At 41.3% G+C, this 20,884-nt stretch overlaps 1 protein-coding gene across 1 annotated transcript in view; it reads right to left on the reverse strand.

Annotated features, from left to right (window-relative positions):
* Positions 1–20,884, reverse strand: part of LOC148047282 (vomeronasal type-2 receptor 26-like) — a 31,190-nt gene that overhangs the window by 9,472 nt on the left and 834 nt on the right. The gene's annotated exons all lie outside the window — the stretch shown is intronic.

The following is a 20,884-nucleotide window of genomic DNA, read 5'->3' on the forward strand; positions in this document are numbered from 1 at the left end:
CCGGTTGGGTCAAATACAGGTAAGGAACATGGGCGGGTGGGTGGGCCCTCCGAAGCATCATACTGGAACGGTATCAGGGCATACCAACCGGAACCCACCACTGACTTAGACCAGTTGAAATGGATCCTAAGGCTTTGGCAAAAGAAAAAAAAAACACCAATATTTTCCTCACCATATTGAGCAACTTTAGTTGTGAGAGTTTATCTTGGTTAATCGTAAGACTCTGCCTTGCAAAACTCCCCAGGTGTTCTTTGATAAGATTCTCCTTGGCGCGAACCACCAAACTTATGATGTTCAGATCTGCTGCTACATCTCCATTGTGGTCCAAGTAGAGTTTCCTCCAGGAAAGATTGCAAAACTCATTCTTCTCCAGAAAGGGATGGAACTAGAATTGAACATCCAAGAATGTTAGGAGCAGAAACCTTGGTTTCTTACCCCAGATGGCCTTTTCAGGCTTGAATGTTTCTTCTACATTTGTCTAATATGCAAATATGTAAGCATATTGGGAGAAAAAGGTGTCCTGAAAAGTGAAAAATGTTTCTGTGTGGTAATAATATGGTAATTCTGGTACAGGGATGGTGAACCTTCTCCATACTGATTGCCAAAAAGGGAGCATGTGTGAGTGCTGATCAGGGATGCAACCTGGAAGAGGAGCTGCCCAGGGGGCATGTACACACCAGGAAATGAACTTCCGGTTTCCAGCATGCATACTTCTGTTTTCCAGCATGGACTTCTGGTTTCTGGCATACGCACTTCCCATTTCTGGCGTGCTTGTGCGTGAGACAATCAGCTAGCCAGCATGCATGCACATGCCAGAAAACAGAAGACCAGCTCTTCAGTTTCCAGAACTGCCACACGCATGAAGGCCAGGTGATCATTGGCTGCGCATGCACGCCAGAAACCAGAAGAAGAACGAGTGATGCTGCACGTGTCAGCTGACATGGCACTGCATGCTACTTCGGGCATGTGTGCCATAGTTTCACCATTACATTTCTACTACATTGTTAAACTACATTAACAGAAATTTGGAAGGGGGGAATTACTAATCTCTCACAAATAGTTTCTACAGCATAGAAGTTTAGGAAGGATCCTTCTTGAGTTTCTTTCTTTGCCTGTTATGTATCTTCCTCCATCTTATCTGATCATTTTTAGGCAGCATCTCTTCCTCCTATCCCCAAATCCCACATGTCCTTATACTTCCTTCATGGATTATGGGAATGGTGATGCTATATCTTGATTTCTGCAAAGGAATAGAATAGAATAGAATAGAATAGAATAGAATAGAATAGAATAGAATAACTGAGTCAGAAGGGACCTTGGAGGTCTTCTAATCCAACACCCTGCTTAGGCACGAAACCCTATACTATTTCAGACAAATGGTTATCCAATCTCTTCTTAAAAACTTCCCATGTTGGAGCATTCACAACTTCTGGAGGCAAGCTGTTTCACTGATTAATTGTTCTAGCTGTCGGGAAATTTCTCCTAAAGTTCTGCTTCTCTCCTTGACAAACTACTTCCTGATGTGATGATAAGGAAGCTAGTTAAGTGAGGACTGGATAGTACGATAAGTAAATGAATTAGAATTGTATGAAAAATTGTACTCAATTTATTTCCAATTTTCCTCATAAACCTGGAGAGTTATTAATAACAATTAGCCGTTAGTTAGCTATAATTCTATGTCTTCATTAACATAGATGGATATAGTTGACTACTAATATATCCTAAATGCAGCACTGCAGGCTACTGCTAGATCAGCAGGTCAGCGGTTCAAATCTCACCGGCTCAGGGTTGACTCAGCCTTCCATCCTTCCGAGGTGGGTGAAATGGGGTCCCAGATTGTTGGGGGCAATGTGCTGACTCTCTGTAAACTGCTTAGAGAGGGCTGAAAGCCCTATGAAGCGGTATATAAGTCTACTGCTATTGCTATTGCTATAAAATATAAAAATATGATTTTGAAATAGGGAGAGGTGCATATTTAAAATCTAGTTGGAAACTAATTTTGAGCTCCTATGACATAATATATCATTACATTCTTGTAAGATTTCATTTGTAGTTTTTCTAATATTATTCTGTATGTAGATTGGTTGCTGATTATAATAAAGTAATAGTAATGTTTTAATGATTTCATAATAATCACATTACTAATTTGATAATGTCATGAATCACACAGTGGATTCATACCAGGTCTCCTAAGAGGCACCACACTTGGAGAAGACATTGCACAGAATTTTCATCAGCTTTAGGCAAGGACAAAACTGTAATTGATTGCAAACTGACTGTGAGTTGGTAGTGTGGTGCTCATGGAAAGAAGGAAAATGCTTCCATAATTCCTTGAATGTTCTGGTTGGGGTGAACCCAACTCCAGTATAAGATCAACTTGCTGTCTACTGAGAAGACATTGCACAAAAACTGGATGAGATTTATGGAAGGACAATGAAGCCAAGGAAGAGATCAAAGGAGCTATTATTAACCTTAAGTAACGACAACAATAAGAGCCATATTGGTCAACTGGAGTGGAAAATTAGGCATCTGGTTGTTGGATGATTGTTGGGTCCCCATACCTGCCATGGCTGCAGCCTTAGAATAGACAACTTCTCTTCACCCTCATTTTTTCTCCTCCTGGATCTGGAAGAATAGGCAGCTTTCAAGACATGGGCCAGAGTCTTAATGACACTGTAAAGATGGTGGTAACTTCGGATCTCTATACTGTTCCTTTTCGGTTGGTTTTCCAGTGGTGCTTTCTGGGTGCATCTCCTCCGGCCTTTGACAGAAAAGACATGCTTTGAAACAGAACAGAGAAAATAATGGTCTTCAAATTCCTGTTCCACGAATATGTCAGGTTGAAAATAATAATCTTTCAGTCTTTTTTTTTCCTGAAAAGCAAAGGTCCAAATACTATGGATATATCTGAACAGTTTGCTCTGTTTTATTTTATATGTTCCCAAGAATGTAGTGATCCAAACTTTCCCTTCAATGGGTCCTGGAAAATGGTTAAACACCACATGGAAAGGAAGAATTCTGTCCAGAAGAGAATCATATTCCATGAAATGAACAAATACATTGACTTGTCTCCACTTAGTGATGGCATCCCAGAGGGCTGCTGTAGGTTTAGTCTTTGAGAATAGTTGTGTTATAACAACACAGATCCCATTTCTGAAAAGCACAGGAGACAAAGTTCTCATGAAATGCTCCCCATTCTCTGTGTCTGAAGCAAAGAGACCAATCAACGTCCACCTGAAATGGAGGAGCACCTGGACAATTGCTGGGTAGTGGAATCCTAATTTGGGGAAAATCCGGTAGAAAAAAGGGAATTGGTTTTTTTCACTCAGAGCCTCTGAAACAATTTTATCAGTGATCTGGAAAAGCAATGAAGAATAATTTGTTTTATTTGTGGTCTGATCAAATCAAAAATATTACTTTAATTTTAATAAATCCAAATTGGTTCTGATGAAAAATGATTGTTGATTGCCCTTAGGCTGCATATTTCTCTGTTTCTAATGCAAATCATATTTATTTATCATCTCTACCATCAAATGTTTTGTTCAAATAAAGAGCCATATTATAAAGACATTAAAATTTCTAAATAAACAGGAAATACGTTGTTTTAATATTAGGATACCAATATGTTCTTCATCTAATGCTCAGTCCAAGATATTGACTTCTTACACAGTGGAATTCAAATCATAGGTGTGTTACATTTTCTATCTCTCAAAATCCACAAATAAAACTTTGTTCACTATAATTTTTATATATAATTTTATATAAAATTATAATTTTAGTTTTCTAGTATGATTTTGATTCCTTATTTAGTATCCTATGACTATCACTAAATGTTGTATCTTACGATTCTTGATGAATGTATTTTTATGTACACCGAGAGCTTATGCACCAAAGACAAATTCCTTGTGTGTTACACTTGACAAATAAAGAATTCTATTCAAAAAACAATAAATATTTCAATAAACAGTTTGGAAAAGATTGTTTTTTTCTTGGTAGAGTTTTTTATTTTTTCATTTTTGTAACATATAATCACATGTATACTATTACATAGCCAACACCATATTGTATTATTAAATGTTTACATCAATTCATCTTACCATCAACTCCCAAAACACAATTATTTAGCTCTTCTGCTCTCCATACATCATATTTGTACCTTATCCATCACTTTCTTCTCCCTCTCTCTCCTCCCCTGCCCTTCCTCCTTTCTTCCCTCTGTCATCTTTCCCTTCTCTACGTCCCCTTCCTCTCTCCTTCTCCTCTCCCCGCTTTCCACTCCTCATTTCTCTCCTAATTTGGAAAAGATTGTTTGTAGCAGCTCATCCATTTCAATATGTAAACCTTACATATGTTAGCTATTTCTTTCGCTGCTTGAAGATTCCAGATTCTTTGTGCAACAAACTTTCTAGCTTATTCTCCAGTTGAGACAGAGAGGTCACAGCTCCTAAAATGACTTGTTTGTTGCACAATCCAATGGGTGTTTAACTGAAATTTTGTCTGTTTAAACAGACACAAATTTGAGTGTCTGTCAGTTTCCATAGCTTCAATTAGCCATTGAATTTTTTTGCTAAGATTGTGTACAAAATATGAGCTTCCCATTACAGAACGCTCTTTGATTGGATACAGAGCCTCCCCTCACCTTCAGAAGAAGCCCCTACAACAATGGGGCTGGTGTCATAAGAGGATATGTCTGTTTTGATCCTTTCTCCCTCCACATTGGGAATCCCAGTCCATAGTCATGACACCTACAATGGCCATGATGAAAAGCATCTTTTGAATTCCATAGAGAAAGTATAGTTGAATTTATTGCCCAAGTACAACCACCACACCTGTTTTACCAGATAGAGAAACACAGATGCACAAACCTGTGGGACTTTGTAGGGGCCTATCAAGGTTGACATCTGGATAGAGATGTCCCTGGCGGCTCCATCAAGAAGAGCCAAAAGGTGGTCCTTCCTTCCACAGCTGTAATTGGGAACATTGACTTCTCCAGTTGAGAGCATGTCCAGTAAGGCATCTGAAGTGGCAACAGCATTCATATCTTTGTGATGGATGTTGTAGCCCAGAGTGAGATTGAGCAGATGCTGGAGATTATTGTTGACCACTTGAATGGCAAAAATGAAGCCAAGGGTTCTAGACTTATCAGTAGACAAACTACTGTAAAAAATATTCATGATCATCATCATCAAATATTTTCATTTATTTCTTTTTCTTCAGAAGCCTATTGGGTGTTAATGCAATTTTGATCCAAAGTGAGAGACTAATTATAGTCACCCATCTCTATTTAATTTTTATGAATGTTGAGAAGATGGGATGGAGAAAGTCTTCTAACAAAGTTAAGAGTCACAAATATATCATTATTTGTAGTAGGGATTATTTTTGTTTGTCCAATAACTAGTATTGAAAATCTTGGAATCATTAAAATAGAAGCTCCAGAATAGGAAGGAGATATTTCACGTGTGACTCAGAAAAGCAACTCTAAAAACAAGTCAGTCTTTATTTTATAAGCATTTGGCTTTGAATATCAATGAACATTCATAAAAAATATAGAAGTCGGCTGGGCAGAGGTGACTATAACTCTTTTAATAATTCAGTTTTGAAGTGTTGAAATGACGATTGAATGTGAAAATAGTCTGGATTCTTTCAGTGTTTTTTTCTGCCTAAACCTTTGGTTTTCATAAAATAAGACAAAGCAGAGAAGCTATGTAAAGTAACCAATTTAAGAAATTAGGCATGTTTTGCCATCTAGGAGTAAGTGAAATAAGAAGAAAAGTAGAAGATTGTTAGAAATGCAAATGGAAGGAATGAAATTCCAACATATTGAATGACTTACGTGTTAACCTGACAATATGGAGCCCTGTCGAAAGGCAACTTTGTATACGATAGTTGTATTGCAGTGGTGACCACACTAATGATATGGTCCCCCGTCTTGTAATATGAATTTTCTCCATCTCGGTGCTCCATATTTAGCAGACACTTCATTCTACGTTTCCCAGAGACTGGCTGGGATACTAGCAATATCAGAAGCAGAAAGATGAAGTCCATAATTCATGTAACCCTCAATCTCCTTCCCATTTCTAAAGAAGGACAATAAGAGGAGTTAGATGAATTCAAAGCCCTTTTGCAAGGTGGAAATGCCAGCAGTTTTCCTGATTCAGACAGAGACAAATTGAGCTTCACCAGGAAAGGATAGAAAGGTACATTCACGAGCTAAGCCCCCACATGTATCACACAGAGTGTCCTCTCAGGCATTTATTCTTATCTAATGAAAAATCCCTTCCATGTTGCTTCAGTCTGATGTTTACAGCAAAGTAGCAGAAATGGCCTCAAAGACCAGGATGGTGAAAATTACAATGAGAAGCAACTCCTCCTCAGGGAATTTTGAAGGTCTTTTGGGGTTCCATGTGCAAAGGGATATGTGGAAAAAAAGCATGTTGGTGCAAAAAACAGAGACAGACACCTGGGGGCATTGGTTTGTAATTGCTTTGGCTACTTCCTGTCAGCACATGTACAAAAAGTGATGCTGCAGGTAGATAGTTCACCATCGAGGTAACTGGCTTTTGATGTCCTGGCATTTTTCCTCCATAGACTGTTAGGGAAGATCAGCAGGGGTGAGATTCAGCCAGTTTGGACCAGTTATGGTGGACTGGATGCTAATTTTACATCTGGTTTGCTGAACCAGTAGTTGGAAGGACTGCCTGACCCTGCCTACCCCACCCTGCCCCTCCCAGGAGTCTCCACATGGCCCATTCATCGTGCCAGATAAGCGCAGGGCTCATTGGAGGCTCTGGGAAGGTGAAAAATGGGCCTCCAGAAGTCCAGAAATGGGCCTGTTTCTGGCCTCTGGAAGGGGTCTGGAGCCTGGGGGAAGCTCTTTTTGCCCTCCCGAGGCCTCCAGAGCCTGGGGAGGGCAAAAAGTCCCCCTCCATGGTGCAGGAGGCCGACTAGGCAACACCCCCATGATAAAAGTTAGAGAGAGCCGAGGTGGCGCAGTGGTTAGAGTGCAGCACTGCAGGCTACTTCAGCTGACTGCAGTTCTGCAGTTCGGCTGTTCAAATCTCACCGGCTCAGGGTTGACTCAGCCTTCCATCCTTCCGAGGTGGGTAAAATGAGGACCCAGATTGTTGGGGGCGATATGATGACTCTGTAAACCACTTAGAGAGGGCTGAAAGCCCTATGAAGCGGTATATAAGTCTAACTGCTAAAAGTTTTCAATCCCACCCCTGAAGATCACTCATAAGTATGGAGTTTATTCTAGGTTGATGAGATTTAATTCTAATGTTATTTGTTTTCTACACAAATGAACAGATCAGTACCTTTGAACACAAACAGAGTAGGATCTGTTTGTGATTTTATTTTATATAAGATCTCCATAAATTTATTGTAAATCAAAGCTGAGTTTAAAATTATTTCTGCATGAAGTGAGATTTCATTTCCCACTTCTTCTGGCAATCTAAATTTTTGGATGAGACCTTATTAAGAGACGGGAAAGTAGCAGCGTGTGGACTGTAGGGATGGGTAAATTGGGAGAAAGTTATAGATTGGATATAGAAGTTGGTATAAATTTATTTTTTCCGTGAAACTCTCTACATCAGGGCTGTCAAACCCATCATGCACTGGCCACACCCATGCCCGGTTTAGTGAATGGGAAAAATTCATGGAACGTCACATGACAACACTGTGACAACATGAGTTTGACACCCCTGCTCTACATTGTCCTTCCAGCATCATGCAAGACACTGAGATTCATTATATTTTGAGGTTTCTTATTGTATTAGATAAACAGTTCCCTGGGTGGTCTGCAGCTGAGGTGATGGTGATGACCATCAATTGGTGAACAGGGAGACCTTATTTCTTGCCACATCCATCCAGAAGCAGGTTTTGGGTCAGGTGGTGGCCCTTGTTCTGGTTGTCTGCATATGCTTTTTGTCCCAATATCTCAGTGGTTGCTACAAAGAGGACGGAGTCAACCTTTTTTTCTTCAAAGCACTTGAAGAAGTAACAGATGGAAACTAAGGAGAGAAGCAACCTAGAACTAAGAAGAAATTTCCTGATAATTAGAACCAGTGGTAGTGTCAGCCTCTGCTTCGCTGCTGCTTTTCGGCTGTCATTGAAACGGGGAGGGGGGGCATGGTATTTGGGAAGGGAATCATTTTGTGCTGGAGGACTGTTTAATTAGGGAGTTATTCTCAGCATCTCTTTGCGCATGCGGAAGGAAGGGAGTTTCCCGCAAAGGCTGTCCAGCATTCCATCCTGATGATTATTTTCGAAGATGTCTCCCACCTGACAGTTGGGTGAATTATGATTGGACTGGGGTACCAAGGCGAGGGGATTGGATCTTGTATTGATATCTATTGCTTTCACGCCTTTTTATTCAGATTCAGCTTTGCTTTGCTTCTTTTCGTTTGTAACCAGTATAAGTACACTTAATTCTGAAATATGGACTTGAGTGGTCTCTTTCTTGGTTATTAAATGAAGGGGCATTGACAGGCAGGTTCCTACTGGTTTGCACCGGTTCGGCTGAACCGGTAGTGGTTTGGCAGCCTGGGTCACTGGAACAGGCAGTGAGCCAGGCCTTCCACACCCCTGAGTCAGTTCTCTGGACAGTGCTGGAGACGCCGCCAACTTTTTTTCCCTGCGCATGCGCAGAACATTTTTTGTGGTACTGCGCAACAAGTGTGCGGTGTGCACAGTGCGCCCATGAGCAAACCGGCAGTAGTGACTGCCAGAACCCACCCCTGGTTAGAACAATTAATCAATTGAACAACATGCCTCCGGGAGTTGTAAATGCTCCAACACTGGAAGTTTTGAAGAAGAGTTTGGGCAACCATTTGTTTGTGGCAGCCCCTCAAATTATGAATTTAAATTCATAGTTCTGCGAGAAGCACAGATGAAGATTGTGGCTAGGTGCTTCTGCCCAACTGTGGAAGGTAAACCATCCTTCCCATAATTACCACTTGGATAATGTGTTCTCCTGGGGCGGGGGGGGGGGATATCCTTTAAAAATCATCCAGAAATTTTAACTAGTGTTGGATACAATAGCCTCAATGCTCATTGACAATGCAAGCCTTACAGTCAGACATGCCACCAATTAAACATCTAAATAGAAACCAACCTTGGCTCCATTTGTTGAGAATGGTATAGTTTTATTAGTAATCAGGTGTATTGCAGTAATACATAGCCAGAACTGAGAATTGTGCACCCAAATCCCTAAGTTCTATCTTCCCCTCCCTTAACTGCCTCCCATTGCTGATCTCCCCATGACCAACCAAGTTCAAGCAAGATGTTTTCAGAGTGGTGGGTTCAAGGATTTAAGCGAGGTGGGTATGCAGATGCCTTCTTCTTCCAGACAGCTGACCTTGAAGCAGCATCTTAGGAAGATACAGCAGCCACTTTCATTTCCTCCCAAACATTCCACCTCCCTTCCACCCTCCCCAGAGTTCTTGGCAGACAGTCACCAGATCAGAGGTAGTATTCAGTCGCTTTGGACCAGTCCAGGCAAACCAGTAGTGGAGATTGCGGGTGGGCTTACCCTCCCACCACCACCCCAGAAGTATGCCATCCTATTTAGCCACATTTTTGAGGCCGGGCACATGTGTGGAAAGTCTTTGCATGAGCAAAGGCCAGGGGCATGCACAGAAGGTGCACATGTGTGTGAAGTGAGAATGCGTGAGCAGGGCAAACCGGTGGTAAAAATAAGTGAAACCCCACTGCATCAGAAGGTAGCAAAGCACAAGCGAGTATAAGATGGCATACCAATTATTAAGTTCAAAGAAAAGTGCTGGTCTTATGCTAAAGAGCACTAGAGCTTAGCAATAGTAACAGCAATTAGACTTATATACTGCTTCATAGTGCTTTTACATGGGATGCAGTGGCTCAGTGGCTAAGATGCTGAGCTTGTTGATCAGAAAGGTGGGTAGTTCGGCTGTTTGAATCCCTAGTGCAACCTAACAAGGTGATCTCCTGTTACTTGTCCCAGCTTCTGCTAACTTAGCAATTTGAAAGCATGTAAAAATGCAAGTAGAAGAAATAGGGACCACCTTTTGTGGGAAGGTAACAGCTTTCTGTGCCCCTTCGGTGTTTAGTCATACTGGCGACATGACCATGGAGACATCTTCGGACAGTGCTGGCTCTTCAACTTTAAAACAGAGATGAACACCGCCCTGTAGAGTCGGGAACGACTAGCATACATGTACGAGGAGAACCAGAACCTTTACCTTAGTGCTTTTAGACCCCTCTCTAAATGGTTTATGGAGTCAGCCTCTTGCCCCCAACAATCTGGCTCCTTATGTTGAACTCCTGGAGTGAGTGGTGAGTTAGACCTGCATTACTGCATTCTAACCACTGTGCCACCACGGCTGTGAACTTAGCCTAGAAAGCAGAACTGGCAGTCTGAATAAGAGGAGGAAGTTCACAAGATAGGCAGAACTATCTGATAATAACAGGCAGAGGAGTGTCCATTGTTGAGGATATTGGAGGGTCCGTTGTTGAGGTTACTTGAAAATTTTTCCACTGTATGGTCCTTGGTTTCTAATCTTAGTGCTTGGCTGCCAGGTACTTGATGCCTCTGGGTTCTGAAGGCTTATCTGAGAGGCATGTGGGAGACTCAGATAAAATGACAATATTTCTTGCTGAATGCAACATGGTCATCAGGACCAGACCAGGGGAATTTGTGATGGACAAATCATGAGCATCCTTTATTCTTGGCCTCCCGACATCTTCAGCCAGCAGACAAGCCTGTCTTGTGCTTGAGCTCAATGACCCAATCTTGGATAACCTCCAAAACTTCATAACCAACTTCAGGCAACACTTCAGTGATCCCAAAGAAGAAGATACCACCATACAACAATTGTACTAACTTCTACAAGATAACCACAGAATAAGTTTCTGCATAGAAGAATACAAACTGATTGTGGTTCCACCACAAATCCACGAAGCCCTTATCCGCCGAGACATAAGCGTGAAGACTAATTCGTACCGTTCAAAGCGCTAAGGAAAAACGCGACCCTACCGCGATGACATAATCGCGGAGGGCAAATCCGTGCATTTCCAAACACTCAGTACCCTAAACCTAACCCTAAACCTAACCCTAAACCTAACCCTAAACCTAACCCTAAACCTAACCCTAAACCTAACCCTAAACCTAACCCTAAACCTAACCCTAAACCTAACCCTAACCCTAACCCTAACCCTAACCCTAACCCTAAACCTAAACCTAACCCTAAACCTAACCCTAAACCTAACCCTAAACCTAACCCTAAACCTAACCCTAAACCTAACCCTAAACCTAACCCTAAACCTAACCCTAAAACAAACCACTAAACCTAACCCTAAAACAAACCACTAAACCTAACCCTAACCCTAAACCTAAACCTAAACCTAAACCTAAACCTAACCCTAAACCTAACCCTAAACCTAACCCTAAAACAAACCCTAAAACAAACCCCTAAACCTAACCCTAAAACAAACCCCTAAACCTAAACCTAACCCTAAACCTAACCCTAAACCTAACCCTAAACCTAACCCTAAACCTAACCCTAAAACAAACCCTAAAACAAACCCCTAAACCTAACCCTAAAACAAACCCCTAAACCTAACCCTAAACCTAACCCTAAACCTAACCCTAAACCTAACCCTAAACCTAAACCTAAACCTAACCCTAAACCTAACCCTAAACCTAACCCTAAACCTAACCCTAACCCTAAACCTAACCCTAAAACAAACCCCTAAACCTAACCCTAACCCTTACCTTAATTGAAATCGGCTTTCTGCCGCGGCGCCGTTTTAAAGTGCCCTTCTGTTGCCGCGCTGTTGTCGCGGCGGTGATGACGCGCGGTGATGTCGTCGTGGCTTTAGCGATGCGCTTATGTCTCCGCGGATAAGGGCTTCATGGTTTTGTCATGCCACGACTGATTGTAGTTGGTTTGAAGTGAACGAGCCTTCCCTAATGGCTATAGTTCAGACATGGCCTGAATGACAGATTTGCAAATGAATTCATCAGGTGGGGAGTTCCCCCAAATGGTACATCAACTCTACAAGACTTGCATAATGATTGATGCACATTTAGAAGAGATCATCATAACCCACCACCTCCTAAACTACTTTCCCCAATCTTCATCCCACTCAAACAAACTGAAGCTGATAAAGGGAAATGAGAACCAAAATGAGCCGTGGTGGCACAGTGGTTAGAATGCAGTATTGCAGGCTAATTCTACTGACTGCCGGAGTTTCATTCCCACTAGTTCAAGGTTCACTTAGGCTTCTGTCTTTCTGAGGTCAGTAAAATGAGCAATGAGGTTGTTGGGGAAATATGTTGATTCTGTAAATTGCTGAGAGAGGGCTGTAAAGTACTGTGAAGTGGTATATAAGTCTGCTATTGCTATAAATTGACACAAATAAATATCTTGCATAGAACATCTGAATACCCAGAGAAGTTTTATTCCAAATACATTTCAGCTTTGTGCATCCTTTGTACATCATCTCTCTTACGTGTGTTGCACCCTCCAAATCAAAAAAGCCCATAGAGATCTCAATCATGTCATATTAGACCTTTGACCTGCAATCATTACTGTATCTATGTGATAAGAGGGCTGACTGTACAAGTGACATTATCTGTGGAAGTGGGATGGATTAGAACCACCAAAGCTTTACATAGCAGGAAAACATCTCATCGTTGGGATCATTTTTGCAACACATAATCAGTTTAAACTTAGCAGTTTCAATTTAAAAAGTTGGAAGTGATCTTGGAAGTCTTGTAATCCAAACTCCTGCTTCAGCAGGAAACCCTATAGCATTGCAATAGTGGCAAATATCTGTAGCACGGATCTAGGATTGTCAGAGTTCGTTGCAAAAATTCAAATCCAGAAAACAGACACAGATAACTGATTCAGCTGGTTTCCTTAACTTCTTTATATACATAAGAATAGATGAATAAATGTACAATGCCAACAGGTGGTTCTTCCAAGTAAACACAAGGCAGGAAAATTACAGGGAAACACAAGCAGTTAGCTTCATTTTAGCCCACAAGCCCAGACACACTGCTAGTTTATTTCTCAGAGCAGCAGACCGCTTAGATTTCTGTTTCAATTTTCTGCACAGACTGAGATATGTTTAAGCTCCCATTGTCTGACTTAGTTGCTATGCTTATCCATTGGCTGGTCTCTCCCAGTCATGAATATTTTAACAAGGAGGAAGGTAAAGGTTTGTTCTCCAAGCTTGTGAGTTGGTTTCCAAAGACTCTTTACAAGACTCTTACTTGACACACCTACACATGACACATGACATCACTCTCACCTGATATATCCATACCTGACCCATCACAAGACTTAAGGAATTTTTCCACTATCAGTTCCCAAATTTTATCATTAAATGTTCCTTAGTGTTTAGATCTGGTCTCAAGATGATAATGTAGCACTTGGGGAAGAAGATGCAGACCAGAAGACCAGCACTTGACGTCAAGATGGAGAAGACTTGCACAGCCACCATGGACTTTCCTTTTGTGCTCAGATAACTTGGTAGGAAGGAGACCCAGACGCTACAGAAGACCAGCATGCTGAAGGTGATTAGCTTGGCTTCATTGAAAGTTCCAGGGAGGTTCCTGGCCAGGAAAGCTACTGTGAAACAAATGGCAGCTAGGAAACACATGTAGCCAAGGACAACATAAAACAAGGTGACAGAGCCTTCATTGCATTGAAGGATGATCTCTCCAGCCTGGGAGTGAAGATCAGAGTCAGGGAATGGGGGAGAAATTCCCAGCCACATGGCACAGATGAAAATTTGGCCAGTAGCACCAGAAAGGATGATGGAGTTGGCCAAGCTCTTCCCCAACAATCTTCTCACTTTATTCCCTGGTTTTGTGGCCAGGAATGCCAGCACCACTGTGATTGTTTTGGCCAACAGAGAAGACACAGCTACTGAGAAGATGATGCTAAACACTGTTTGTCGCAAAAGACAGGTGGCTTTTCTAGGTCGACCAATGAAGAGAAAAGGTGACAAGAAGCAAAGCAGGAGGGAGGCCAGGAGGATATAAGAGAGGTCCCGGTTGTTGGCTTTGACAATGGGAGTTTCTAGGTATTTCATGAATATGATTAAAACAAAGCCTGTGATTAGGAACAAGAGTAGGGCAGAGGAGATCAAGATGATGCCCAGATGCTCTTTGTAAGAGAGGAAGGTTATTCTTTTGGGGATACATTGGACTTTGTTCTCTGTTGGATATTGGTCATCTGGGCACTTTGTGCACTTTTCAGTATCTGAGGAAACAGAAAGTAAAGTTTCCTTTAGGCACCAATCTCTCCTTCCAAGTGACTCACCTATCAGTTTAATGCACATTATAAAAAGGGAAAGAGAAGGGACCTAGGGCCTGAACTCTGTCCTCCAACAACAACACCTGAAAACATCTGTGAAGAAGAAAAACATTGCCTCTCATTCCCAATCCTCAATGTTGTTCCAGAAAGATACCTTTGTTGATGGTAACAGAACCTTTTGAAAAGTCCAGAAGGTACAGTATGGTTTTACCACCCACATCCTGAGCCCTTCAGAGATCATTGCCAAGAACAATTGGTGTCATCTTTCTGCTGCAATTCAGGATACCATCCATTCCTGGGAAAAGACATTAACTCCCGTACTTTTCAGAGTAGAAAATGCACTCCCCCCCCCTCTACAAAAGGGTGAAAATTGTGGTGCTTCTTATACACCAACTGTTGCCAAAGCTCCGCCCACACACTGGTCCTCATTGTTCAGCTATTTTAAGCCTCCAAGCATTGTGTTTTCAGCCTCCGCACATGACTTTTTTAGCCTCCGCATGCCTTGTTTTTGGCCTCTGCACGTGGCGTTTTCAGTGGGTTCCAGGTGGTGGGGATCAGCATTTGGAGGTCAAAAACCCAACGCACTGAGGCCAAAATTGTGATGCATGTAGGCAGAAATCAGCAGCAATGAGCTGTGGCGATCCTGGCAGCCTGGAATGGGTGTAAAATGGAGCATGCGGATGCCAAAAACATGACACACCAAGGCCAAAAATGTGATATATGGAGTCGACGATGGGCTGTGGCCATCCCCACAGCTTGGAACACCTGATTGGTGGTATTCTCGGAGGCCAATCCAACTGCTAATCAGCTGCTCACATGGAATCACACTGCAATAATGTACTGAAGCTGACCAGGCTGTTGGCTACAAGGACCAATGGATGCTGGTAGGCAGAGGCATACTTTTTTTTCTTGTTTCCTCCCCAAAAACTAATGTGTGGCTTATACTCTGGAGCATCTTATATTTCAAAAAATATGGTACTTCAAGTTGAGATTAACTCCAACATTTGAGGTTTTTCTGGAAATCCCTTTAAAATGTGATTTGTTCAACAGAGCTGCTCTTATGTTTGTTTGTTTTTAGGTTTCATTGATTTAATTTGGGTTTGCAAAATATTTTATTGTTGGTTTTATAGAATGCCACCCAGAATAAATGGTGAACCCAGGATTGTTGAACTGGGCAATAAGCAATATTGGTGCTTTACTTCTCAATTTATAAGATGAATAGTAAGAGTGTTGGCAAGGAGACAGGCAGGTTTTATCTCTGCTAACAGAAAAATTAATTTCATCCCTCCTGTCACACTGAAATTCTCTTAATGGATTTTATGATGGGTGCTCAATTTAGATTTCTCTTGTCCCTTGAACCCATCTGCTTCCCTCCGTGGTCCTCGTGACTACACATTTCTCTTTATAAGGCTGTACGATCTTAGTAAATATTGACAAGATATTCAATTGATTGAGTGATGTATTTTATTTGTTTGCTAAGTTTATATGCTGCCCATCATATGTTCAGTGGTTTGTATTCTTTGCCCAATAATGTAAAGTCGATTTGAGTGAGAACAAGCCATTGATCTGAAACTGTTCCTCAACTTTCAAAGCGCTTAGTTGTTCCTAGCAAAGGTAAACATGGAAAGATGGCTTCAAATTGATTAGTAGAAGTGAGATAAGGTAAAGGTTCCTTCGCACATATGTGCTAGTTTTTCCCAACTCTAGGGGGCAGTGCTTGTCTCTATTTCAAAGCCGGAGAGCCAGCAATGTAGAAAGATGTCTCTGTGGTCATTTATCTGGCATGACTAAACAACATAGTCGCACGGAATGCTGTTACTTTCCCACCAAAGGTGGTACCTATTTTTCTACTACCCCTGGGCCACTGTTCTGCAGTGATTTCAGTCCTTCCTGTCAGGACATGTCTAGAAAGTGATGCTTGAGGAATTCCCTGGGAGGTTGAAGTATCTTTGTCTTGATGGAATTGATAGAACTATAGGTTTTGGAATGAGAGCTGATTAAACTAGGAAAATGTTGGCTCTGGAACTGTGAGGTTTCCCTCGCACATAAGTGCTAGTTGTTCCCGACTCTAGGGGGTGGTGCTCATCTCCGTTTCAAAGCTGAAGAGCTAGCGCTGTCCGAAGATGTTTATGTGGTCATATGTCCAGCATGACTAAATGCTGAAGGTGCACGGAAAATTGATACCTTCTCACCAAAGGTGGTTCCTATTTTTCTACTTGCATTTTTACATGCTTTCGAACTGCTGGGCTAGCAGAAGCTTGGACAAATAATGGGAGCTCACTCCCTTATGGGGCATTAGGGATTTGAACCACTGAACTGCCAACCTTTCTGATTGACAACTCAGCATCTTAGCCACTAAGCCACCGCATCCCTCTTGAAGTGAGACTGTGTCTGGCTAAAATGTCCACCATGTCCTTCTTGCCTTGTTTTTAAGACCTTTCTCTTATTCCTCCTATTCTGGAATAAATTGCTGAATGTAAAGTGCAACAGCAAAATATTTAAGCTTCTATGTGTCTTTAATGTGCACTTTGATCAAGATCTCTCTATGCCTCCGGTATCCTGTCCTCTAGAGTCACCAACCTTCCTGAGTGGAGATGGTCCCCTCTGGACAAGGAACGCAGTCATAACAGCAAACTGGTTCTCCTTCTCGAGCCCGCTTGACAAATCCAGGATGACAATTTTCTACACATATGGATTGAGGTAGAGGCTAAACGAAAAAATAGTGAATGCCAAAGAAAATGCATTAGGACTCACCATTCCATGGGAATAAGAGGTCAACAAGAACATTCATCAAGTAGACTTTGGGCTTCATTTAGATAGAGATGAAATTTGTAATACGTTCCAAATGGATATAGGACATATGACTACTGGCAAATTCTTTATTTAGTTCCTTTCCTTGCTTCTGACAGATCAGATTGCAAGAAAAGACTTTTGTACTTAATAAAGTCAGGAAGAATGGAATAGAGAAAAGAAAAGGAATTCCAGTGATGTCATAGTGAAATCAACGCAGGGTAACTGGGCTCTGCATCCCCATGCTGATTCATCTTCATTGGAGAGCCCCTCTAAGGGGATAAAGTCACCCTGTAGGGGTGACATAGAAAGGAGGGGCATCCTGCAGGTCACGGAGAGCGGCGGCTCTCATGCTGATCCCAGAGTTTGTTCCCTCTTTACCAAAGACAAAGACAAGGCAGACATTATGGCTGCCTTGAAGCTGGGACAACGAAGAAACTAAGATTGTGCTGGAGCATTGTGAGTGGACAGTGAGGGGAGCAGGGAGTGATTTTTAATTTTTACCTAGGATTTGACCCTAAAAGAAAAATAAATAAATCCAAGGAAGAGGATCTCTGGAATGCTTTTAAGTAGTGACTAAAGAGAGATAGAGAGAAATTGCACCCTAACAGGAAATAAGTAAAAGCTATAAAATACAGAAAGACTGGATGCATAAGTCTTACTGGCATAACTTTGAATAGACATTTTAAAATGCTGGATAATTGACTGCTTATTGAAGCCTTTTTTAATCAACTTGAAACAAATAACTGGCAGAATAACTTTAACATTGAACTTTAAGCTGAAAGCACCATCTACTTGTGACTGCATATATATTATGTCACACTCCTAGAATAACAAAAACAACCTTGGAGATTTTTGATAAAAAAAAAGAAAATAACACCTGGAGGTCTACCATATTATCTACCATTCTATACTTATTTACTTTATGGTCACCAAAGGATCAACCTTGAAAACCTGGAGGATATTTAATGGAATTACTTTTGAATACTGGAGCTAATTAGCAATTTAAAGAGTGGATTTAAGGAGCTATTTGGAGAACTACCTGGACTGGACAAATGGAACTAACTGACTAACTGTGGGATATAAAGAACTATAACCATTGTATCTCCTGATGGACAATGTTAAGATTAAATAACTTGCTGGCTTTAGGAAGTTAAAAAGAACAAACTTTGAAAGGTGATAGACTAAGAGCCAAGGTGGCGCAGTGGTTAAATGCAGCACTGCAAGCTACTGCTAGATCAGCAGTTCAGCGGTTCAAATCCCACCGGCTCAGGGTTGACTCAGCCTTCTATCCTTCCGAGGTGGGTAAAATGAGGACCCAGATTGTTGGGGGCAATATGCTGACTATCTGTAAACCGCTTAGAGAGGGCTGAAAGCCCTATGAAGCGGTATATAAGTCTACTGCTATTGCTATTGCTATTGATAGAACATTGAGCAATATTTAGACTTTTAAAAATAAGATAAGATGGCACATCAGCAAGAATTGAAGGCACTTCAAAAAGACATTATGTTGATGCTCCAAGGTTTTTATGTTATATACTAGGAGATAGAAAAATGGAACTGAATAATATTTTTGGAGAAAAGATAGCAGTTTTGGCAGACTCGGGATGGATTGGCAGCAAAAAAAAAAGTGGAGTTGGAAATTAATGTTGGGTTGAATACAAAAGATGTAGATAAGAACTCAAGGGAGGAGTATTGGGGGGGTGAGTTAAACTCTACACATTCAATTATCAGTGTAGTTCACCTACCTTGTGACTGGGTCATAAAGCTTTTGAAAACAGAAAAAAAGACTAATATTTCACCCACCTTGTCGTACCACTTTAGCAAGGAAAGACTCTCTTGGCTGATGATAAGCCTCTGTCTTTCAAAACTTCCCATGTGCTCTTCATAGTTACTCTCATCGGGGAAAACCACCAAGCTCGTTATATGCAGATCTGCTATCAGATCTCCATTTTGGTCCAAATACATTTTCATCTCAGAAAAATTGCAAAATGCATTCTTCTTCAGAAAGGGATGAAACTGGAATGAAAACAACCAGACAGTTTAAAAGCAGAAATCTTTGGTTTCTTATCCCACTTTGGCCCCTACATATTTGAATTGTTCTAATAGAGTTGTCTAACCAGCAGATATTCTTGAGATTCTAGATCTAAGATGTTGAGATTCTAGAAAGAGTGCAGAGAAGAACAACAAAGATGATTACAGGACTGGAGGCTAAAGCATATGAAGAACAGTTGCTGGAATTGTGTATGTCTAGTTGTCAGCAACCCATGTCTCTGGAACCACATGTGGCTCTTTCATCCCTCTGCTGTGGCTCCCTGTCACTCAAAATATGCATTACAACTGCCAATGTGTGACACCACTGGTATGTGATTTATTGAGTTTTAGATTCCTAGTAGGCCAACAATGGATAAATCCAAAAAAAAGAAAAGTTTCCCCCCAAAAATAGAATCTTTGATTCAACTACATATGCTAGCTTTATGCCCCTCAGGAAATAGTCCTGCACAGGAAGCGTTTTGTGGCTCCCAGTGTTTTCTTTTCTGTGGGAAATGGATCCCAAAAGTTCTTTGAGTGTTTAAGGTTGCCGACTCCTAGTCTTGATGAAAAGAAGGACCAGGTGTGACATGATAGCAGTGTTCCAATATCTCAGGGGTTGCCACAAAGAAGAGGGATTCAAGCTATTCTCCAAAGCACCTGAGAGCAAGACAAGAAGCACTGATGCTACACTTCCAAGTAACAGACCCAAATCAGTCAAAACTCTGAGGCCAGGGGTTTCCTCAAAGTATGAATTATTTAGACATGCCATTTTGGCACAGCTGGTGGAAACCCAACTCTGAAAGACCTGAGGTTTCTTCCACCCAAATCAAAACCCAAAGTTCTTTCCCTGGGCCATACGTCCATCACATGGTCCAATCAGTTCACAGTCCCAACTCCAGTTGGCTTCACTCCACACCTCCCCAACACCTGGTGGGAACATCCTTGGATCCAAGGAGAAAGAATTTTATTTTGGCTACAAATCCCCAGCTATCTCTATTTCCCCCTTTCCTTCCCACAGCTCCAACTGGCCTCGCTGCAGCAGCCCTGAAGATGCTCCAATATGACTTCAGGGCTGACAACTGAACAGAAACTAATCAAGGAGAGAAGCAACTTAGAACTGGAGAGAAATTTCCTGCCAGTAAGAAAAATTAATCAGTGGAACAACTTGCCTCCAGAAGTTGTGAATGCTCCAACACTGGAAGTTTTTAAGAAGGTGTTGGATAACCATTTGTCTGAAATGGTATAGTGTTTCCTGCCTTTGCAGGGGGTTGGACTAGAAGACCTCCAAGGTCCCTGCCAACTCTGTTATTCTGTTATTTTTAATTGGAAGAACAAGTTTTACCATTGTCTTCAAAACTGAAAAAGAATGGTTCTGTGAAATTTTTCAATCACATGTATGTATATATGTTTGTATCTATGTATGTAAGTAAGTAAAACAATGAAAAGTAGGGAGCAGTCTAAAAGCAGAAATGTATGTATGTATGTATGTTTGTATGTATGTATGTTTGTATATATGTTTGTATGTATGTTTGTATGTATGTAAGAAAAATAACGAAATGAATGGAGCAGTCTAGAGCAGAAACTGAACTAACAAAGAAATCAAGAGATTATTCTTAAACTCTATGAAAGCCACAAGGGGATTATTCAAAGAATGGGATTTTTGAAATATATGAGCATAAAATTCTACAGTGCTAATACCAAACACTCATCATGAAATCTCCAGAACTGTAAATCCTACAAACTTGAAATTTGGACCA

This window comes from Thamnophis sirtalis, unplaced genomic scaffold (genome assembly GCF_051295495.1).
Source record: "Thamnophis sirtalis isolate CommonGarterSnake01/CBP01778 unplaced genomic scaffold, rThaSir2_p1.2 scaffold_3, whole genome shotgun sequence".
Lineage (NCBI taxonomy): Eukaryota > Metazoa > Chordata > Lepidosauria > Squamata > Natricidae > Thamnophis > Thamnophis sirtalis.